The following is a 24,661-nucleotide window of genomic DNA, read 5'->3' on the forward strand; positions in this document are numbered from 1 at the left end:
CACCAAAACCAGGGTTGTGTCCTTCAGAAATGAGGTGCCAGGGATGCTGCCCTGGTGGGATGGGTGGATGTGTTCCTCTGATGGTGAGGGACAGACTTTGGGGCTTGTAAAGGGATTTTTCCTCCATCAAACATTTGTACACCACTTAAAATACAGAGTTCTTGTCCACCTTCAGCTCAGAAACCTTTGGGTTTCTCAAACCCAAAGCAGCCTTTGGGTTTCTCATCAAGCACAGACCCAAACCCAGATTGCAAGGGAGCTAAAGTAGAAAAAAACAGCATTAAATTTGTGCCCATCTGCTTGGGTAAGTTCATCTGTGTGTGCACACTCACCAGCCTTAATGACAAATTTGGAAAGGGCTAAAGCAAACAACTGCAAAGTACTCAGGGTTTGCAGGAGATTTTAAAAATTAATACTCAAACATGAAAATGCTTTATAGAAGAAAGGAACCTTTTAGTAACTTCTGCATCCTAGGAAGAAAAAATATAATGAATAATTCAGCCTTGTGCTGAGGAAACTGATTTGCTGAACACGTGGAATAAATCTGGGGGTGAACTGGTCCAGATCACCTGAATTTAAGAGTTTGGAGCAGGAATGATGGGAGGAAAGCATGAGGATGTCTGGAATATTGTTGTGAGTGGTGTTGTTTGTCATCACTAATGTTATTTATGATCTTGGTGCCACAGGATGCTGCTAATTGTGGGAAAGCAGAGGAAAGTTTTTAACATTTCTGTGCCTCAGGAGATGGGGCAGGAGGGGGCATCACCCCATGGGCTGGCAGCTCTGAGGTGGTGGGACATGGTCAGACAGGCAGGTTTACATCAGCTTTCAATTAAAAAGATAAACAAAAATCACCACAACAGCCCCAGAATTCAGCAGCTTTTGGGATTCTGTCCCTATTAGCCTAAAGAATTTTCCACAGGATTATTTAATCTTTGTAGACAGCACAGTCCGGTAGCCCTGGAGAAGAGGCTGGTGTTCTTTTATTTCTGTCACAGTTCAGAGTCAGAAATTCATCCCCCAGTGCCTGCTGCAGCCTTCCTCAGCAAAGCCAAGTGTGAGCTGCAGCCCCATGAAAAGTGGAGATTAAATCCTCTGCCAGGAGAGCTTTGCTGCTGCTTTGCCATAGGACAGGGCCCCAATTTGTTCTCTTCAGAAAGAAATGCCTCAGTTATCCCAGAATGACCCCAAGACACGAGCCAGGAGTGAGTCTCTGTTACACTGAGCAGATAATACTGTGAATGAAATAAAATTTAATTCAATCAATTATTCCAGAATCAATCAGGGGCATTTTGGAAGCAGCTGCACCTGCAGAAACAGCTCCTTGTTAGATCTTCAAACCAGGAGTGGAGTTCAATGGCTGAGGGAAAACTTGAAAGCAGGGAGGGCAGCAGGGTCTCTCCAGCAGGTCAAGGTCATCCTTGGGCAGGATCAAAGGGCAGGAGGTGGAGGAGTTCCAGGGAGAACAAAGAGCAGGGCAGGGGATGGAACCCCAGTTCAAGTGTGAGGGGATGGGTGGACTGAAAGCTATTTTGGTTTGGTCTGAGCCTCCACATGAAGTGTTTTATATATTTACAGCCTTGAATCTGATTTACTCTCTAACTTTCATAAATGTCACACTCTGGGCATTTATTATTGCCCTCAGGTACAGGAAGCGCCAGGAGTCAAATTCCCATTTTGAGGAGGAGATGAGTCCATGTGTTCCTACCAACCCTCTGGAGCTTCCTTCCCTCCTCTGAGTGACCCAAACTGGGTGAAGCCACCTTGGGGAGGACCTTTGTCCCTGGTAAAAGCAGCTCCAGGTTGGTTTTTCTGGGATTTCTGTGCCTCTTTTGTACCTGCTGAAGGCCCACACTCGACTCCATCACCTCCTTTTTGACTTTTCTCGTGGAGCTTTTCTTGTGGAGCTTCTCTTGTGGAGCTCCTCATGGCTGGGGCGAGGGGGAATTTCCAGCAGAAAGAACCAGTGTTTCCTCACTTGTCAATGAACCCCAGGCACAAATTCACTTGCTGCCCTCAGAGCAACCCTGGCAAGGCTGTGTGGTCCATTTGGAAGGCCAACCCCATCCCTGGATGCTGGGGGGGGGGCACAGACTGAGCCCCTTTTCTGCCATGCCATAAAAGAGAGCGGGGTTTTGCATAGTGAGCTTTGGAATGAGCCCCTCGCAGCAACAGGCCCCATAAAATTTTTATAACCCATCTTTTATAAGGTAGAATGAGTTGGTCAAAAGGAGTTTTTTCATGTGTGTGTGTGTGCACATGGATCAGACTCATGCACAGGTCAAAGAAAGCTGGACCACAGGCCCAGTGGATGTGGAAATATCACCCAAAGGTGTGGATGAGAGGGGAAAAAACTCTTGGAAATGGCACAAGCGCTGCTTGGAGAGGCATCAGGAGTGTCCAAAGCCACACTGGACAGGGCTTGGAGCAAGCTGGGCTAGTGGGAAGGTGTCCTGCCCATGGTTGGGTTGGTCTATAAAGCCTTTGTGACCCCCCAAACATTCCAGGAGCACCTGGCTCCAGCTCACCCTCAGGTAAACACCAGGTGAGGCAAAACCCTCAAGCCAGGCTCTGTAAAACCCTGCCATTTCAAACAGATTTAGAGTCTGAATTTTAAGGAGTGACAGGCTCAGCCTCCCAGGCTGGGAACATCTCCATCCTCCTCCATCCAGAGGTGACCACAATCCTGCTGTGCCCCCAGGCACAAACCCTTTGCACTTTGATTTGTGCTAAAGGTGTGAAAATCCCTTCTGACACCACAGACAGGAGTGGAAGAATTCCATAAAGTTGTTCCCAGTGCCACAACTGTAAGACAAGAGAGAATTTTCTCCCAATATTTGGCAGCAGCAAAAAAAAAAAAAAAAAAAAAAAAAAAAAAGCCCCCCAGACATCACTCTGCAAGAATAATTTAGACATGGGCAGGATTTGAGGAGTTGTAAGGAATATTACCTGCCATAAAGTTTGAATGGTGTTGAATTTACAAAAAAATGCCTGATGTAAAATCATACTGTCAGGAACAATTAGCCATGGTGCATAAAAAACCTCTTACAGAGATTACACTTCCCAGATTGTTTTACAGGAAAACTTTGTGTTAATGTTACGCTTTGAATGCCTTTTGCCATGAGACATTTAAGGAACAACAGTTTATAGTCTCTGATCTTTATGGTTTGGAAGAATGAACACTCTCCTCATGTTAGGCCAAATTGATGTTTTAAATTCAGGAGAAACCCCATCATGGCACAAAAAAGGAGAGAATGTCCTGAGAAGAAAGTGGTCAAATCATTCCAATATGTTATGGGTTTAAGGGTTTTTTTCAGCTTTTTTTCCTACGGAAAAATTTTCATGGTCCTGGGCATATGGTCAAAAAACACAGAAGTGAGATATTTTTAGACAGGCACATTTGGGATAAAATTACCCACTCTGGAGTGCTCAGGGACAACCTGGTGGCACTGGGGATGGCAGGGGAATGTCCCTCCTTTGCATGGATGCTGCTCCAGCACCGTGGTCTGGCTGAGGAGCACTGAGGAGAGGCTGGGAGCCTTCTCCTCCTCCTGCATCATGGCAGGCCCTGTCTCCTCCGTGTCCATGTGCATCCCCACATGAGCCAGGCTCAGGGAGAACTGAGCAGGGTTTGCCTGGCAGGACTGAGCACAAACACGGCCTGCCATGAGCATGGCAGGGAAAGGGGCTGAGAAAGGGGCTGAGAAAGGGGTGTCCAGGCAGATTAGGGACATTCCTGTCCCCTCACACTGGGGAGAGCTGTAGGAAAAGCCCCTCCAATGACTGACACTGCCAGGACATGGCTGGTGCATCCCCTGGGCTCCAGCACCTCCTGTGCAGCACTGGTGCTGCCCTGGGTCTGATTCTAATCCTGCCCTGGCTCTGACCCTGGTCCTGCTCTGGATCTGATCCTGGGCCTGCCCTGGGTCTGGTCCTGGTCCTGGTCCTCTCCTGGGCCTGGTCCTGCCCTGGGTCTGGTCCTGCTCTGGACTTGATCCTGGACTGGGTCTGATCCTGCCCTGGGTCTGGTCCTGGTCCTGGTCCTGGTCTGGGTCTGATCTTGGTTCTGGTCCTGGTCCTGCCCTAATCCTGCCCTGGGTCTGGTCCTGGTCCTGTCCTGGGCCTGGTCCTGGTCCTGCCCTGGGCCTGGTCCTGGTCCTGTCCTGAGTCTGGTCCTGCCCTGGGTCTGATCCTGGTCCTGCCCTGGTCCTGCCCTGGGTCTGGTCCTGCCCTGGGTCTGGTCCTGATCTTGCCCTGTGTCTGATCCTGGTCCTGTCCTGGGCCTGGTCCTGGTCCTGCCCTGGGTCTGATCCTGGTCCTGCCCTGGTCCTGGGTCTGGTCCTGCGCTGGGTCAGCTCCTGCAGCTCAGACTGGCTGCAGGGACTGAGATCCAGCTCTCCCAGCTTTGTCCTGCAGTTTTTTTCCAGCCCTGTCAGCACCCTCAGCCAAGGCATCCCTGGCAGCTCGGGCTGGATTCCGTTTGGCCTCACGCATCATCACCAGCCTTGCCAGTCCATTCAGGCCCGGGGTGATGATGTGTGAGGCAGAAAAAGCCCAGCCTGGCCCTCAGGTGCTGGGCACAGTCACCACAGGGGCAGGGGAATGCTCCTTCCTCTGGTCCCTGTGAGCCAGGGTGACCTGGGAACCCTTGAGGCCGCAGCAGCTCCTGGGCTCAGCAGAGTGAACATCCCTCTATGGGGATTTTGCTTTGGTTTTCTTCTCTTTAAGGGGTGCCTTGATGGGCTCAGGAGTATTTTTAGGAGTGGCCTGGCATCAGATTAATAAATACATCCCAAGCTGGACTGTTCTGTGTGGGATTTTCTGTTCCCACCAACCCATATTAGGAGATGAAGTTCCAAAATAACTGCAAATGCCCACAGGCCTGCAAATAACCCACTGGAAACTGCAGAGCAGGAGGCAGAGCCAGGCAGGAGCATCCAGAATGCTCAAAAATCATATTCCATACATTTTCTGGCAGGAATGGAAAAGCAAACCATGGAATATGTGCAGGTAAACACTGAGTTTGCAGAATTCCACGTGTCTGGAATCATGCGTTGTTTGCTTGAACTAGCATGGGAAAGGTTTTTTAGGATGGTGACCAAACAACCTCAGGCTTTGGGTTTGAAGGTGATTGAGCTGGATTTTGATTCCTAAATGTTTCCAAGGGTCGATGGCACCACATGGAATCACAATCCAAGAGATCCTGATGAGCAAAGTGAGGAAAACCAGAGAGATACCCCTGGGAATCCTGGAACTTCCCTTCTGCAGCTTCAGGTTTGCACCCAGCAGGGAGAGAAGGCTGGGAATGAAGATGTGGATCCATGAGGAGGGTGAAAGTTTAAGTAAAATTCTCATTTCTTCTCATTTCATGTGGGATTTAGAGGGATTCACACTGCTCAGAAATGCCAGGATGGGATCCAGAGCTGATGGGTACCAACAATTTCCAGCACTTTCAACGAAAGCTGGATTTTTGGATTGATCCTGATGGTGTGGGATGAGCTGCAGAGCTGTACACCTGGAAAATCAACCCTGAACCCTCCTGGAAATGCTCCTTTTCCACAAGTTTATTTCTAGAACCTCAAAAATCTCATCCCAAAAGTTCCTACCAGACAGATGGGCTGCTCTGGAAGCCAAAGAACCTCAGCTGTTCTTGTGTGTTGTGTGAATTCATGGGCTCATGGTAGAGATGCAAGGGCTGGAACACAGGTTTAGAGCAGGACTTTTAGAAAATGGGGTGGGTAAAAAGAGAGATTCTCCACCCTGGGCTGTGTTTGGGGAGAAAACAGGGCTGCCAGAGTGGCCAAGAAGTGCAGAGAGTTGAGTTATTTTTTCTAACACCTTTTCTGACCACCTCTGCTGATTATGGTGATTTATTTGTTTATTTTCAGGTTTAAAGGACTTCTCTTTTTCCAGCCAGAAGAGCAGAGAGCTGTCAGCAGGGCTGGTACCCCCAGCAGTCCAGCAGCTCAGTCTGGCTGTGGGAGAGGAGCAGGGAGGGATTTAAACTGGGGGCTCAGCAGTGAAAACGGGGGAGAATTTGGGCTAATTCACCCCAAATCATCGTGGGACAGCATTTCAGCACTGTCTGTGCTGCCAGGCAGGCTCTGCTTGGTTCTTCCTCTACCAAATGTGCTCCTCAAGCTTCTCTGAGTGCCACAGGTCCTTTTTGGTGTGCTGGGAGAGTTGCCTTGCTCTCCATTGGAAGGCAGAGCCAAGCAATAATCCCATTTTCCAGCCATTTTTGTACCAACAGAGTTTGTGTGTCGTGTCTGACCTCCTGTAACAAGGTTAAACCACAAGGATCCCCTGGAGAAGTTGCCATTCATCTTTTATATGTGAAGATTTTCGAGTATAGAGAGGGGATAAACCTAATATGGTGTTTAATGGGAAAAAATTATGACACCAATAACACATCTGTGTCTGTAATTTCACAGGTTTTCTCTCTGTATATTTATATATGTATATATGTATAATTTAATATCAGCCTCAGGGTTGTGGTCTCACATGTCATCAGCTTGCAGGAAACTGGATCCTTGGCCTAAGTATCAGATGAGTTGCTAATGTTTGGAAAAAAAGCAAAAAACATGCTTTAGGTCTCTGTTTTATGGCTGTTATTGAAGTAAGAATTTGTGATTGTAACCCGAGTGCTCGCCTGGCCAACATGTTTTCATTATTGTCTGGATAATTGAAAGTCCAGGCAAATTTGGATGCTGGGGAGACACCGCACAAGAAGGTCTTGGAGCTCCCAAGTGTTGAGGTGGCTCAAATTGAGGATGAATATATGAATATATTTCAGCATTTAATGCAAGGCTTGGAGGTTTGTTTTATTCTGCAGACGTGGCTGATTAACTTGTGCTTAATTCATTTCCAGTTCTGGTTCTGCAGCGCTCCCAGGCTGTCACCCACAGCTCTGCTCTCCTGAGCTGCACTTTGGCTTCTCAGGCTTAATTTTGCTGCAGTTCAGGGTAAATAATCCATGAAAATGTTATTCCGTTGTCGTGGAAGGAATTGTGCCAAGGGAAGGGAGCTTCCCTCTTGTGGGAGCAGAACCTTTCTGATCTTTGGAGATGCACCTGTGGAAAGAAGCTGCTGGGTCCTCACCAGCCTGGAAAACCAAGTTTAGACATTTATGTCCACATCCCACCAGCTGTTGATGAATTTGTGTTTGGTTTTTTTTGTTATTGCAAAAAATGGATGAACCTGGTCCAGTTCATGGCTAAAAAAAAGCCCCAGAACCTCAGTTTGTGGGCAGGAATTAATATTTATTGAGAATTCCCACAGCTGGCAGGGCAGGGATGGGGATTTAACCCCAAAGGAGGTCCTGTGTGTCACTGAGACACGATGACAGGGGCACCTCTGTGCCACAGTCCAGGCCTGTTCCTGTTCCCTGGGTAAACACAGGATTCAAGCCCTCAGGATTTATGAACCCAGAGCTTTCCCCACCACGTTCACCCCAGAGCTGACACACACACACACACACACACACACACACACAGAGCAAAAGGCAAATGAGTTTTGCACGGTAATCCTTATTAACTGGGCAGAACTGGGAAATGAAACCAAGCAAAAAAACCTTTGGGTGGCTTTGGAAAACACCTTGGGACTTGTGTGCCAGGTTTCTGGATCCTTTAATTGGATGCACGTGTCTGTGCTGACAGAAATGGGGGCTTGGGCCCTCATTAATCTTCACACACCAGAGGCAAGGGGTGCAGAGTGGAGCAGCCCTGCCTGGTGCTCTCCAATTTGGGGGAAAAGCCTTTGAACAAGTGAGGGAAAAGCCAAGTCCATCCTGAGCTCTGCAAGGAACTAATTATTCACCTGGGCCTTCCCCCATCCCAGCTCCTAGCCCATAAATCCCCTGAGCAGCAGACATCCACCAGCTTCTCCTCTGAATCAGGGCCTTTATGAACATCTCAACTTGCTGGGGGAAGATTCATGGCCTGGGCTGCCTTTAAGTATTTTTGTTATGAATAGGAACCCTTAAACATTTCCTTCTCATTTAATTTATCTTTTTTTTTTTTTTTTTTTCGGGCTTTCAACGCCGTGTTAGTTAGAAATAATGGGAGGCAAAGCCTGTCCCTGAGAAAAGGGACTTAAAATAATAAAGTGTGCCCTGGGAAGGAGAGGGGTGAGGGGAATAAATTGCCCATTAGCAGCAGGGACCAGTGTCCCCAAATATTGACTTTATTTCATGCTGGAGCACATTGGGCACGAGGTTTCTGCTCAATTTTGGAATGTCCTGTAGGATGATGATACCCAGGATCACTACAGCTCAATTCAAGGTCATTTTTAATAATTAATAATCAAAATCTGGTGATTTACTTACACTTGGACCAGTGGGGTTGGGTTTTTTGTTGTGCATTTGGTGATTTTTTTAATTTTGTTTGGTTTTTTGCGTGTTTTGTTTGTTTCTTTGGAGTTTTTCTTACGGTTTTGTTTTGTCTGTTTTCATTTTTTGGGTTTTTTGCCTCACAGACTGAGAAAGTTCAGGCTGTGGTTTGAATTAGGGGTTCAAACAAATCAAAAGGAAACAATGACTTCCTCCCACTCAGGTATCCCAACAATAAACCTGAGGAGATTTCACTTGGAAATGGATTGTGGATTTACTAATACTTTTACTGAGTCCCTTTTACAGCTTGCCATGTCATTTAACATCCCAGCAGAGCACAAAACCTACAGCTAATAATATATTTAGAGCTTAAAACTGAGCTGTGTTTAGACTGAAAGCTTTGTTTATGGCATCCCGGATGAGCTAAAAAAACCCGCCAAAATCAGTGAAAATGCAGATGAAGGATAAAAATCTCTGCACAGAAATCCCTTGCACCGTTCAGTGGAGAAGATCTGTGCCTGAAATGCAAATTCTGCCCTGGTCTTGGGCCCGTGAGTGCAATAACAGCCTGCTTTTCTCAGCTGCTGAAAGCCCCTTTCTAGGGGCAATTTGGTTCCCTGCCTTTCCAAAGGGAGATTTCATCCACCTGATTTTATCCCTGGGTTCTGTTTGCGGGTGACAGATGGGCTTGGAAATGTGCAACTCGTCACCGGGGCCACAGTGACCCTGCCCCTCAGCAGTGCTGCGTGCAAGGTGTGCTGTGGGGAGATCCAGGAGGAAAAATGGGCATTTTTTCGGGAATTTCAGGAGAAAAAAATGGGCATTTTTGGGAATTTTGGGAGAAAAATGGGCATTTGGGGGGAACTCCATGAGAAAACCAGGCTTTTTTTTGGGGAATTTCAGGAGAAAAATGGGTGGTTTTGGGGAGTTTCAGGAGAAGAGCAGGCGTTTTTTGAATTTCAGAAGAAAATCGGGCGTTCTGGTGGATTTTGGGAGAAAAGTGGGCATTTTGGGGGAATTTCAGGAGAAAATGGGCGTTTGGGGTAGTTTCACGAGGAAAATGGGCATTTTTGGGGAGTTTCATGAGAAAAATGGGCGTTTTTGGGAATTTCAGGAGGAAAATGGGGATTTCTGGGGAGTTTCAGGAGAAAAACAGGCATTTTGGTGGATTTTGGGAGAAAAATGGTCATTTTGGGGAATTTCAGGAGGAAAATGAGCATTTTGGGGATTTTCATGAGGAAAATGAGCATTTTTGGGAATTTCACGAGAAAAATCAGCATTCTGGGGGAGTTTCAGCAGAAAAATGGGCATTTTTGGTGGCTTTTGGGAGAAAACGGGAATTTTCGGGAATTTCAGGAGGAAAATGGGCATTTTTCTCATTTATCCCAATTGTGCTTTTTCCAAAGCCAGTGCCAACCCCCCAGGTGCCTTTGGGGGAAGCAGCTCCCAGCTTGGTGGTGGGTTCACCTTCCCACCTGGTACCTGCGTGCTCTGGCATCTCTTCCAAGCAAAATTTTAGGAATGAAACACCTGGAGAAAACGAGAACTCCAAACTCATCACCCCCAGGGCTTCTCTGCTTCCCACTGATTGAGGAGAAAACATTTTTTTTCCCCCCCTGTTCCAAGCCAGGCTGAAGACAGCCTGTGTGGTTTCATCTAATCTGCTCCTGGAACTGCCACCAGCACGTTGGATGGCTGGGATTTGGAATGTTAACCACAGAATCAGCCTGAGGAATTTATAATTCACCTCAGCTATGGTGGGATTTGGTACAATAAGGTCATTTATTACCTCGAGATAGCCTTCAGGTCATTAATTTAAATTAGAAATGCCTTCAAACAGGATATTGTGCTCCCTCCATAGGCTTTAAAGCTTAAATAAGCTCCAGAAATCCTTGCTGCCAGATAATTCTGTTGGCAAATGTGGATCACCACTTCCTGAGAGCGCAATACCTGCCTGTGGTTGCTGAAAGTGGCATTAGAGAGGTTCTTAATTGTGCTAATTATTATTGTTGCCTTTAAAGGACTGAAGCCTCACACAAGATAATCACTTGTCACTATTCTTTGGGGATTTGGCTCTGGAGAGGAGGTGGGTTCTTGCATAACTGGATTCAGGCTAAAATAACTGTGACCTTGTAAATGAGGTGGATGTTTCCTAGGGCAGACAACTCTTGGAGCAGTGGAGGCTGTGGGAGGGAGCTGTGGATGGAAAGGGAATTTTTAACAACAGGAGACAGCACTGGGAAGTGGGAAAGGCTGAAGGAAGGACCGGGAGGGGACCTGGATGTGATGGGTGAATGGAGATCCAAAAATGATTTAAATATCTGAGGGTGCAGAGATGCTCCAGTGCAAAGAGAGGGTTGGAGTGGAGGCAGCCTGGAGAGGCAGGGCTTTGGCTCACTCTGGGGATGGAAATATTGGGAATCATCTGCCAGACTGAACTGATCAGCTGGGAAATCATCAGCCAAACTGAACTGATCTGTTGGGAAATCATCTGCCAAACTGAACTGATCAGGTTGGAAATCAACTGCCAAACTGAACTGATCAGGTTGGAAATCAACAGCCAAAATGAACTGATCAGGTTGGAAATCATCAGCCAAACTGAACTGATCAGGTTGGGAAATCAACTGCCAAACTGAACTGATTCATTGGGAAATCATCTGCCAAACTGAATTGATCAGGTTGGAAATAATCAGCCACACTGAACTGATCAGGTTGGAAATCAACTGCCAAACTGAACTGATCAGTTGGGAAATCAACTGCCAAACTGAACTGATCAGGTTGGAAATCAACAGCCACACTGAACTGATCAGGTTGGAAATCATCTGCCAAACTGAACTGATCAGGTTGGAAATCATCTGCCACACTGAACTGATCAGGTTGGGAAATCAACTGCCAAACTGAACTGATCAGTTGGGAAATCAACTGCCAAACTGAACTGATCAGGTTGGAAATCAACAGCCAAAATGAACTGATCAGTTGGGAAATCAACTGCCACACTGAACTGATCAGGTTGGGAAATCAACTGCCAAACTGAACTGATTCATTGGGAAATCATCTGCCAAACTGAACTGATCAGGTTGGGAAATCAACTGCCAAACTGAACTGATCAGGTTGGAAATCATCAGCCAAACTGAACTGATCAGGTTGGGAATCATCAGCCAAACTGAACTGATCAGGTTGGAAATCATCAGCCACACTGAATTGATCAGGTTGGGAATCATCTGCCACACTGAGCACCAGGCAGCTTGGAGGGCAGAGCCTGCAATTTCTGCTCCTCGCTTGCTGTGGATGTGCCACAAGCGGAGCTCAGTGCCTTGGCCTCTGCTCCATCCTCAATGCCACAGCAATCTGATTTCAAAAAAAGCTCCCCTCAAAGCTCAGCACTAAACTGTGCTGCCAGGCTCAGCAGGAAAGACTCAGCAACATTTAAATTAACAGTTCTGTCAGCTACAAACTTTGCTCTCTTTGTGGTTTCAGTCAGCTCCTCCAGCCTTTGATTCTGATTTCTTTCCCAGTCTGAATTTCCCCGTTCAGAACGGGGATTACCTCACCTCCAGGGTTTCTGTCTGCCCCAGATTTCCAGTGAGGGGCTGAGCTGTCAGTGCTGCAGGCATCTGGAGAGAGCCAGTGCTCCAGCATCCAACCTGCTGATTGCAAACGTACCTGTGGAGGTGTTTGCAGTGAGTGTTGGGTGATCACAGCACACACAGAGCCCAGATCCTCCCAGGCCTGGGGCAGGAACCTTCATTCCTGCAGGCTGCAGCATTTGTGCCCTTGTTTTAATGATGGTTTTGAGGTTTCCTGGAAAGGCATTTGTTATCTGGTCCTTCTTGGAAAGCTCAGAGCGGAGGCTCACTGCTGCTTATGGATAATATGAAATTGCTTTTTTTTCCCCCCCTTTCCAACCACCCAGAGCTGTCCCATTCCTTGCTGCTGTCTTCCCATTTCTTGGCTAACTGGGGGAAGGAAAGCTCCCTGGCAGTTTGCCACACTGAAACCCCCCAGCCCTGATTTATTATCACCAAAACCAGCTGCAGATGTTGGCCGGGCCAGGGCTCTGCTGCCAATTAGGGCGTCTCATGCAGAGATTCCTGCTCTGTTTGCCTGGCACTGGGGAGAGCAGGGATGAGGGGAGTGCCATAAAAATGGAGTAGAAAAAGGAGGGAAATGGGTTTCACCTGGGCAGGTATGGGCTGCAGCAGTGTGGGAGGAGGTTGGACCAGATTTCAGGGATTTCAGCGCATTTTTTGGGTTTTTCGCTGTGCTAATGAACCCTAAAATTCCACACTGAAACTCTTCCCCAGCCCGTGTGGTTTGGGGGGGTTTAAAATTTGTCTGGGGTTCACTGGAAGTTTGTCTGAGCTTTCCTGTATTGGAAAGAAACTTTGAGTTTTCAGCAGCCCCCAAACCTCAGCTCAGCCTCTCTGGCCTGGGGGAGCAGCCCTGGGAGGGTTTGGTTTCTGAAACCATTTGGGCAATGGTGAGAGAAAATGATTTTCAGGGAATTCTTGGATGAAAACAGCAGCACTGACAACTGTGGAGACAGGAGAGGAAGAGATACAAACATTTCCAGTGCTGTAAAGCACTGCCAGCCTCAGGTTAGATATTTCCTCCTGCTGTTAATCCATCGTTTAAATCAAATTGGTCACAATTCTAGATAATCTCATTCAAAATTAGGGTGATATCAAACACGATTCCTTGAATCCCTTTCTACTACTTCTGTTACATTTTTGGTCTGTCATCTTTGTGGCAATTTCAGCAATAATTTCCCAGTACTGCATTTCCAGTGCTCCACGTGACCTGTTACATCCACAAGGCTGCTCTAAGTACTACAAACATGATGAATATCACCAGCTTGGATTTTCAACACTCTGTGCAGCATTGCAACTGCAATTTGACCAAGTCAAATACAGCTGAGGTCTGTGGGAATTAAACTGGGGGGGAATTATCTGAGTGCAGAGTGAAATAAATGTGTGAAATTGTGGGAGAGGAAAATCTGAGATATTTTCATCCATTGGTCTCATTTGAACTTTTGATGGGAGGATGCTCCTGTGGATAAAAGCAGTTATGGCCTTTAGTAAGGTGCCTAAATAATTTATTTTTACTTAAGTCAGTGTTTTTTAGTGTTGTCTAAAACTCTTGAAATTCAGCAAAAAAATCTGCAACTTATTAATTCTCACAGACCTCCTTAACACAGGGTTTATATTTATGCTGTGTCCAGAGATTTTCTAAAAATAAATAAATAGAAAGTCCAGGAAAACTTAAAGCTGCCTTTTCCCAAACATTTACCCCTTCCATGGTGTGTCCATCTTTTTATGATTCCTATAATTTTTAAGGTCAATAGAAATAAATAAAATCTCAGGCTGTTGGTTTATTGTGGGAAATGGATTTGTAGAGAATTCTCCAAGCCTGACAGAAGGCTCACACAGTGTGCATCTGTGTGCAAATTTTGGAATAAGAAATGCTGACTTAGAAGTGCCATAGAATGGGACAGACATTGCTGAGAGAGAAATGGAACTAGAAACAAGTCTCAAAGGATGGTTTTGTAAAAAAGACTGGGTACTTTGGAGAAATAGAACTGTGAAAGATGCATTGTAGGAGCCACGAGGGGTAATTTTAGATTATTGACTTTAAGACATTTACAGCATGGTTGATAGGCCAAGAAACACTTATAATGTATTGTAATTAGGAAATAGTTGGCTTCTGATTGTGATGGTGTGAATTATAACATCTCTGTTTGTTTCAAGAGACAATGAGACTGAAAATGGAATAAAAGAGAGAGTCAGTCTCTTCACATGGGACTGAAAATGGAATAAAAGTTTTTAAAACACCTCTCAGTTGCCCCATCTCTGGGTCAGAAAAGGGCCTAATCCAACAGTTTATAACCTGTGTATTTCCAGCTCTGGATATTGGATTTAAAAGCAGCTCTCAGTGAGCTCCTCGGGTATCAAGTGCTGAGTGCTCCACATGAAACGCCAAATGGAAGGAATTCCTTGTACACACAGGAGATCAGAGCCCATTAGCCACCAATATTAGATTAAATGAGACTAAACACTACAGAGGGTGATTTTCCCTTCTCCCAGAGGTTTATTATTGCCCTAATGCAAAGCACTGCTCTGCTGGAGAGGCTTTGCTGTGTTTAGTCTTTCCCCGGGAGCAGCGCTCGGGATGCTCCGAGGGGATCCCGGAATTTCAGGGCTTATCTCCAGAACAATCTGATGCACGGCCCCAGCAGAACTGAGGGGTGAAACCCTAGAGCTGGGCTTTGCTCAGACTTAATAGCAACATAAAAGACTTGATTTTCCCCTTTAAGGGCTGAGATGGATTTCCCCACGAAGATGTGGTGTTGTGTTACCGGAATGCACCGAAAGGATTTTTTGCAAGCAAAGCCCCCAATAAAGTTCCACAGCTCCTGTTGGGGTTGAGGAATTGGGATGCTTGAGGAGGGCCAAAAACACCCATCTAAAAAGCAGGGAAAGAAGTTTGGGTAGTGCTGAAGCTTCCCTGGCAATGACACTTGGCTGAGCTCTCAGGGCATCCCCGGCGCTCGATGTGCTCAGTGTGTGGGATGAGGCTCTGCAAGGAGGAGGTTTTGTTTTGTCTCTGCTTTTTCTGTTTGGGAAACTGAAAATTGGTTCCTTCCAGCAGGAATTGCTGCTTGCCAAGGGGACACATTCCCTGGGATCTAAATGTTGTTTTGCTTGTGGCAGAGCTGGTGAATGCTGCGCGTCTTTCTTAATTTTTACTTTCTCTGACGAAAAATGCCGCGAAAATTTTCTGTTGGGTCTCCTGAGGGAGTTAAGTGATGCTTGGCCAGGTGAGCTCTACTTAAATCTCAGGGATCCACAGGGAAACAACAAAATTGACACAAATTATGTCCTGTTCTCTTCTGCCTTGGGAGAAAAAAAAAAACCCCAAATTAACCCATTCCTCCAGGCTCTGGAGGTTTCTGCACTGCCAGGATTCCAGAAGCCAGTGGATCCTAAATTCCCTCCAGTGAGGGAATCTGAGCAAAACCAATCCCACATTCTGCTCAGAATTTTTTTTTTTTTTTGCCTCCCAAATGTGATGCTCTGGCGTGACACAGAAATGTTGCCAAAACCACACTGAATCCAAATGCTTCACAGAGCTCAGTCAGATTTTCCTGAATTTTCATTTCAGAAGGAAAAAAAAAAAAAAAAAAAGCTGCAGCAGAATAAAATAAATCCTGGTCATGCTGTTATCAAGTGTCACTCTGGATTTTCAGGGATTTCTTCTAAAAATTTTTCTGTGGAATGAACATAACACCATTAGAAATTTGAAACTGGAGTAAAGTTTGGATGCAATAGAATATTTCCATCCATTCAGGTTTTAAATTACCAAATTGATTTTGGAATTTTGCTCTTGCCTAAAACCCCACAAAATTTAAAAATCCTAGAATTCTTTATGAATTACAACCCCCTTTTCTGCACAGACGTGATTTTCCCTTCCTGTGAGGTGGTGCAGAAGTCTATGAGCAGTTCAGTGAGTGTTTTACACCTGGTGCCTGCTCCCCTGTGGTGGGGGATGAATTCCCACCAAGTATTTTTTGTCAGGTCTAAAGAACTCACCTGCAAAGGAAAGAATGATCCTGAATCTCCCAAATCCCAATTAACTGCCTCAACCACAACATTATTATTAATTTTTGTGGTGTTTGGAAGGGTTTTATTGCAATTAATGATGAACTGAGCGGAGCAGCAGCGGCTGCACTTGTGTTTGGTGGAACCAAAGACAATATTTTCTGATTTAAGAAGACTTCACAGGTGATTTCAACCTCAAGCCTTTAATAAAAAGGAACCTGCAGTGGGAACAAGGTATCTGACAGTGTGCTGGATTTTTTTGTGTGTCAGAACAGGGAGATTCCTGGTGTGAGGGACAGAAAAGTGGCTCTAGGGATGGAAGCGCCTCTGCTCCTTGGGAGGTTTCACATCAGGTCTGACCAATCAACCCCACCCTACAACCTCCAGAAACAGAGGCTAGGGGGTTCATGGGCAAAGTCTCGCCTGCTTTGTCCACAAATCCTTCATTTACACCCTGTAAATTCCCCGATGGGCAGGATTTGGGTTAATATTTGCAGAGCTGGGGTGATTTTCTGCAGTATTTGTGCTCCTCAGCCAAAACAAGAAGAATTTTGCAGCCTAGAGATCCACAAGAAGATAAGATGAATATAAGAAGTGCAGCTACTCCAGGTTGTTACCCTGTGTGTTATTCTGCTACTGACACTACTTTGGTGTAGAACTTCAGACTCGGAGTACAAAAAAAAAAAATATTTTAGATTAACATGGAGCAATCCTTGTCCCCTGATGGAGTAGGGAGTGAAATCCCTTTGGGAAAAGAGGAGCCAGTAAATGTTGATGAGCCTGGTGTAGCTGGAACATCTCATCAATGCTCTGGCTTTAATTGAGTTCTTTCACTTTTAATAACATCTGGAGGGAGGGAACCCAAGCCATGGGTAAAGTCTCACCTGCTTTGTCCAGAAATCCTTCATTTACAACCTTATGGGCAGGATTTGGTTTCAAATTTGCAGAATTGGGATTATTCTCTGCAGTATTTGTGCCCCTCAGCCAAAATAGCAATAATTTTGCAGTCTACACATCCACAGCAGGATAAGATGAATATAAGAGGCGCAGCAACTCCAGGTTGTTACCCTGCGTGTTATTCTGCTACTGAGAGTAATTTGATGTAGAACTTCAGAATCTGAGCACAAAAACCACATTTTAGTTTAACATGGAGCAATCCTTGTGCCCTGGTGGAGTTGGGAATGCAATCCCTTTGGGAAAAAAGGGTTTTAGCACCACTGTCCCTGACAAAAGAGGAGCCAGCAAAGAAAGGTTGGTGGGCCTGGTGTGGCTGGAACATCTCATCAATGCTCTGGCTTTAATTGAGTTCTTTCACTGCTCATACACTTTTAATAACATCTGGAGACAGGGAACCCAAGGCTGTGGCTTCTGTTTCTGATAGATTCCTTTGCACTGAGATTTAATGGATTAGCCAAAATGATGTGAAAAAATGGATCTCTGATTTATGACCTGCAATTTTTCGCTTACTGCAGCATTTTTTTCCCCCCTCAATCAGTGTTTTCCACCCTGTTAAAGTCTTGTGTGAATAAGTGCTATGTTGTGTTTCTGGATTTGCCCCGAGGGCTCATCAGACGACCCTTTGCCTACAGTCCCCACCAGGCCATTTAAACAGGAAGTTTAATTTTATAGTATTAAAAAAGAGAAAACGGTACTTAATTATCTGGCTGTGAAACAGCAGTACTCTTTCTTAATTTTAGTAGCTAATAAAATGCTGTTCCTGCAGTTAACTACTTCTGGTCCAAATGCACTACAATTTTGGCTATTTGAATAGAATATTTTATGAACTGTTATATATTGCACTACAGTTTTTAAACTCTGCTATGACATATTTCTCTCAAGATTTATTAGCATTTTTTATTTAAAACAATATATTAAAGAGAGGAGAAAGAGTAATCTTAGCTAAAATTCAAATATTAGAAAAACATAACATAGACCAAATCTTTTCATTTAACTTCTCCCCCCACCCCTCCTCCTCCACCTTCTCCTCTCCCACCGTTGCTATAAAAAAGTTTTTTGGAACAACAACCCACACCTGCATCATTAATTCAATATGTCTTCCAACATGACTCAAATCAGAGTATCAGTTTCAGGGGCCATTTGCTACTTAAATGACTTTATGAAAACAGAACAATGAGCTGCCCCTATGCAGCCCCGACTCCAACTCTGGCTAAAATAAACCTTGACATCTTTTATATCCCCGTGTATTTCTTTCTTTCTTTCCCAACAGTTGCCTCTCTGCTCCCACCCAACCCCCCGGAGCAAACAGGCTCATTAAGTGCCAGGTCTGTTGTGTGCAACTGTCTTGAAAAACTCGTTAATGCCTCGAGCTGGGGCAGGGTGTCTGTGCCCAGGCACAAGCCCATCTGGAAGTCTGCTAAATTAAAAATGATTTGGGGTAAAAAGCCTTTTGTCTCAGCCCAGGGTCTGAGGGAAGAGGCTCCCTGCTCATATTGACAATATTGGGGTTTTTTCGCCCCATTTGAAGGTGCTGAGGAAGGAATGGTGCAGATGGCAGGAGCTGGGTTGGTCCCATGGTTGCAATGGGCTGAGGGTGACCACTGGGAGGATTTTGTTCCTCAGGTTTTGGGTGAGAGAGAAGCTGTCTTACAAAGCTAGGGCTGATCAACCAGCTTGTGATGAGGAGGTTTTGAGGAGGTATTAAGAAAAAAGTCTGCACAGAAAGGGCAGACAAAGCCCCTCAGTGGTCACACCCAAAAATGGACCACAGGTCACAGGTTTTTATATTTTTATAAGTGTGGTCCACTTGCATATTGCAGTTCAATCTTCCAATCACAGCTCCAGGTAATGAAGGAATTTTCCCCAAGTTTGCTCCTCCAACTCACTTTTGTTTCCATCTCTCAGGCCTGAGGCAGTGAGGTGTCCTTGATTGCCAGGCCTGGAGAGGAATTGTTGTGCCTGCCCAAAATGGGGAAGCAGCAGCTCCCACTGTCCATGGAGTTTAGAGTTCTACACTGAAGAACTGCAGGATTGCAAATACATGGAAAATAGAAAATCTAAAATCCTGAGGCATCAGAATGATCCTTCCAGCTCAGGAGATTCTAAGTGTCAAAAAAACACGTGGATGTGACACCTGGGGACATTGTTTAATGGTGAACATCTATAGCATGGTGTGGCTAAAGCTGATATGCCAAAACACACTTATAATGTATTGTAATTAGGAAATAATTGGCTTCTGATAGTGATGGTGTGAGTTACAACATCTGTATTGTCTCACCCTTCGCATGGGACTGAAAATGGAATAAAAGTTTCTAAAACACCTCTGAGTTGCCCCATCTCTTGGTCAGGAAAAGGCTCAGTCCGACAGGCCCACACAATTCCTTCCAAGTCAGGTCACCTCTAAAGGAAATTATCTTTGTTTGCAGAAGGGATCAAACCCCAGCGAGCATCTGCTGAGGCTTGGCTGTCACTTAGCGATGGAGGACACACAATTCCTGCTGCTCCCTCTCCATGGAACAGCAGCCAGGTGAAAAGGGAAACTCTTGCCATCAATTATGTGAGGAATAATAATAATAATAATAATAATAATAATAATAATAATAATAATAATAATAATAATAATAATTGTTGTTGTTAGTACATACAATGTCTAATATATTATATATATTAGATATCTCTTATAAAGTATTATTATTATTAAAGTATAAATAAATAAAGTAATAAAGTATACTTAATATAGTATAAATAAAAGTATAAAAGTATATATATTAAAGTATACTTAAAGTATAAATAAAAAGTATACTAATACTAATACTAATACTATTTTATATAATATAATATAATAATAAATTATTATTATTATTATTATTGTTATTACATACAATGTCTAATATATATATTAGATATCTCTTATAAAGTATTATTATTAAAGTATAAATAAAATAGTATAAATAAAAGAAAGTGTAAATAAAAAGTATTATCATAAATAATAAAGTATAAATAAATAAAGTAATAAAGTATACTTAATATAGTATAAATAAAAGTATAAAAGTATATATATTAAAGTATACTTAAAGTATAAATAAAAAGTATACTAATACTAATACGATATAATAATAATAATAATAATAATAATAATAATAATAATAATAATAATAATAATAATAATAATAATAATAATAATAATAATAATAATTATTATTATTATTATTATTATTATTATTATTATTATTATTATTATTATTATTATTATTATTATTATTATCTGGAGGAACCATCATTCGAGCCTTTAAGAGACTCACACAATGACCAATATCAGCCTTGCAAGCACCTTGGATGGCAGCAAAAATAAATGAGGTTATCATGGATATACAATGGAGTCTCCTCACACTGAGGAAATGCATCTTCAGCACTGGAAAAATCTTTATTTTTACCAGGGATGTGCCTCATATCCCATTGGGCTCATCCCATATCCCAAATCCAGCTCTGAATTGCTTGAAGGGAAAAAAAAAGAAAAAAAAAGCTTCCTATTCACTTGCAAAATGCTGCTGCTTATTATATCCCTTCTGGTTTGGTGCCCCTAATATAGACATAGCTAAAAATCTTCCCAGATCTATTTTGAGGGCTGTCTGAGCATAAATATTTCGTTGATGACAAAAAAGTGGCTTGTTGGTATATTTGAGAGTCTTCAAGGGCTAAATTGGGATTGGATGGGAGCCAGGATTGTGCAGAGCAAGGCATTGGGGAAGACAGTTTGTACATTATGTAGCAGGGAGGGCAAGGAGGAAACATGTCAGGTTGGGAAAAAAACCAAAAAATCAAACAACAACAAAAAAAAAAAATGGGGTGGAAGCGAGGAAAACGCTACTGAAGATGGTGATTGAAATCTTGAAATCAGAGTAATGGGAATAAAAAACAAGTTTAATATCTGAAGCATAGGAAGATGCTAAAAATGGATTACTTTTAGCAGCAGAGGTGCTTATTTGTGTCATAGTTGCTTTGAATTCTGGGCGTAGAATTCAGAGTTGAGAGGAAATCAAGGGAAGCTCCACAAAGATAATTCTGTGGGAGAAAGCAGGAGGTAACTGCAGAAAATCCTGTGCAGGCCAATATTGGCACTTCTGGATGAAACAAAGCCAAAGAAATCCCTCCTTGAGGGCTCCAAGGCTCTCCTGATTTTGAGAGGAGCTGATGCATCAAAGGGAATTGGAGGGAAAGGGATCATCACCAACCCCTGCAAAGTGTCCTCACTCTGCAGGCCCCCAGAAAACCCCGGAAAAAGCCCTGGAAGCTGCAGAGCCAGGGTCAGCTGTGCTTTTGATCCAGACTGGGATGGCACAGGGAATCACTCATGTGCCAAGGGAGGCTTTAAACTCTGGGGAAACACTGATGGATTAAAAAGGAGCAAAAAAGCACAAGTGGTGATGGCTGGGCTTCATTAATTTTAGCCCGAGTGCCTGGGACAACGTGGAAATGTCACTGCTGATTATTGCAGGGGTGGCTGAGGAATAACCCAATGTAGCTGCTGGGGGGTAAATCCTTGCACACCCAGCCTGGGTGGGGGCCTGCTCCTCCCAGGTAGGCTGGGTGAGGAATTTAGGGGCACCCCAGCACCCCTGGTGAGGAGGGCAGAGGAATTCCCAGCTCTTATCTGAGTAATGCTGGAAGGAAGATGTTTGATTGATGTGCAGTTCATAAAAGTGCCCAAAATTGGCTGTACACAAGCAGGTAATGAGCCTCTTTTGGAACCACTCTCAAAGCTGGTTGAGTCTTCTTGAGCACGAAACCTGATGGAAACTTTAACAGAAAAGATTTCACTTCTACTTCTCAAATCAGGTCTTAACTTTCTGGTGAGATGTGGGAGAGATGATCCTTGCTGAGACATCAAGAACTGATTACCAAATTATTTTTTATTCATAACTGATTAGGATGAACACAGTCTGTGTATCTGAAGCTCTGTAGACAGAGAATTAAACTCATCTCTGGAGCTCCAGCCTTGGCTTTCCCTATTCTCTGTCTCCTGTCCCATCCTAGACCTAAAGCTGTGCCACCAGACAGGTGAAAAGTGAAAAAATTCTCTGCTTGTTCCATTCAATTTTCTCAAATCCTCCCAGCACTTGAAAGAAAAGGCTCTAACAAACTCCTAAGGGTCAGATTATGCCATTTTTGTGCAACAGCGGTGTCACAATAACTTGAGGTGAGCCCCTGGCCCACGAAACAACTTTTCAGGAGTTTGGTTGTGATGCTGAGATTTAGGCATTGATGCATCCAGAGGGAATGATCTTGGTGGGAAGCATTAGGGGAGCTCAGGACGTGGTGAAATATTAAATTACACAATTTTTCTAAACCTTTCAGTGTTCATATCTGGCTGAGGAAGAGATCCCAAACCCCCCCAGATTCACTTTGTCCTGCAGAGAGCTGCTCCTTTTGGGGAGCGAGAGGCCTCTGTGGAAGGAAGAGCTGAACTCCAGTGACTCCTTTTGGGTTTGACTCCTTGCAATTCTGGTCTGAAGCCCATGCCCCATTATTCCAGCAGTGGCTGGTTGCTTGCTGTCATTTCAGGCACCCCTCAGTGCCAAGCAGCCCTCAGTATTTACCCACCTGAGCCTTATCAGCGCCCGCTCTCTGTAACCCGGATCCCTTGGCCATTATGGAGATTTGGGGGCTGTTCTCAGTTGACACACTCATTCTCTAAAGACAACATCCCAAATGAGTCTATTAGGGCTGGGAGCTGCTGGGCCTGCCCTGCTAAGCAGGCTGAGATCAGAGTGTTTGCACTTCGAATTTGCTCAATTGGGCCCTTTCCATTATTGAGGCTGGGTGGCTCCTGCTCCCCGCCCTTGTTCCCTGCATTAACTCTCTATTACCTTGTTTGTTCAATGCCAGCTTATGAATGTCAATTTGTTCTCCAATTAGCTCTGCCTTATTGACTGCCCTCAGACTGCCCAGCTAAGCTTTCTGAAGTGCCTATCACTATCAAAGTGATTTGTTTAATTTTTTAAAGGGATATAACTTTAATGCGTCCTTTTATTCTGCTGTTATCTTGGTTGCCCCTATCTGGAGTCCGTTTATGGAGTGGGGTTTGTTCTAATAGCTTCATATCTGTGTTAATATTTCGTGACAGTTTATGTACTTAACTCGTGTGGGAGACACATTAATTCTCCTCTCCTGGCTGTGATGGACTGGCAGGAACCTGTGAGAGGAAGACAAATTTCCCAGAGGCCTGGAGGGTAAATGTAGATGGGGTTTGTGGGAGGAAAATTAAGAAATTAATTTACTTGAGCATCTCATTCCCTCTGCCACATACAGGAGATATTTTCCTCTGTGGAACTCAGCAATATCCTGGTTTTCCCAGTACAGTGGTAGCTGGAGGGACATCAGGTGCCGGTGGAGAAGAAATTATGGAATATCCTGAGCTGGAAGGGACCCACAAAGATCCTCCAGACCAAATCCTGGCCCTGCACAGACACCCCAACAATCCCACCCTGGGGTTAACTGGTTGCACTTGAGATAAAAGAAACACCTCAGGTGTTGTTTTTTTGGAGTTTCTCATTCTTTTCTCACATGTATCTTCATAAAATTGAAGTGTCAAAGCCTTTCCTCTTGTTCCTGAGTTCTTTTTTTCAGCAGCACAGGGAACATCTCGATTCAGGGGAAGGAAGATTCAGGTGACTCCTGACTCTTCTCCAGACTTTCTGCTCTGGACATCTCTGGGAATTCTCTGTTCCTAGTGGCAGGGCTGGGTTTAAATTCCCTGTGTTGGTGTTTATTGGGAATTATCTGTCATGGCAGAGACAATAACACACAGCACAAATGGTTTATTTTTCATTCTTCCCTCTGAACTTCAAACACCCTCAGCATCTTTGCCTGCCTTGGGTCTCCTACTCCCAGCCAGGAAAGGTTCTCTTTTATTTAGAGAAAAACTCCTGGAGAGATGACACTGGGAACATTTTATGCTGAGCTCTCATGGCTGTCCAGACATTTTAGTTGTCAGTTTTAAAGTCTGGATGAAAAAAAAAAGAAAAATGAAAAGAAAAAAGAGGGAAAAAAAAAAAGAGGAGAAAAAATAGGAGAAAAAAGAAAGAAAAGGGGGGAAAAGGAAACCCCTTTTTTTTTTTTCTAGAGCTTTTGGGGGAGGGAGGAAATTCAGTTTTTCCATCTGGTTTAGACTTGATTCATGACACCCAAAGGAACTGGACCCAGATCTTGTTGGGACACCATCTGTGGGTGTGACACTGCAGGAGCTGAAGCTTTTTGAGGGACTTCCCTGACCTCTGCTCCCAAGGGAATGTGGAGTTCTGAGGGGTCCCCAACTGCTGCCCACAGCTGCTGGGAGTCCAGCCTGGCAAAATACAGAAATTAAATCAAACTTCAGATTTTCTTGCTCTTTCATTCCCTCTTTTCTACAGCAGCTTCTCTTCGTGTTTTCCCACCAATTTTTTTGACACTTCTCCTCAAATCCATGGATAATTGGGTTCATTGGCTCCCCAAGCACCCCAAATACTGCTGCCACTTCTTGGTTTGGATATCCCAGGTCTGTTCTGATGGATTGGATCAGTGCTGCTGCTGCTGAGCAAGGGAGCACAAATCCAGCTTTGATTTTGGTCAAATATGTCCCATGTTATGGCAATTGAATCCACTGTCTGAAAATAACATTTCTCAGCCAACAACATTTCTTTCTTCAGCAATCCACCCCAAAAAAGTTATTTGGATTGGCTGAAGAAATAAAACTGGGGCAAAAGCAGAGAGAACTCTTAGGAAGGGAGACAAGGAATGG

This window comes from Molothrus ater, chromosome 23 (assembly GCF_012460135.2).
Source record: "Molothrus ater isolate BHLD 08-10-18 breed brown headed cowbird chromosome 23, BPBGC_Mater_1.1, whole genome shotgun sequence".
Classification (NCBI taxonomy): domain Eukaryota; kingdom Metazoa; phylum Chordata; class Aves; order Passeriformes; family Icteridae; genus Molothrus; species Molothrus ater.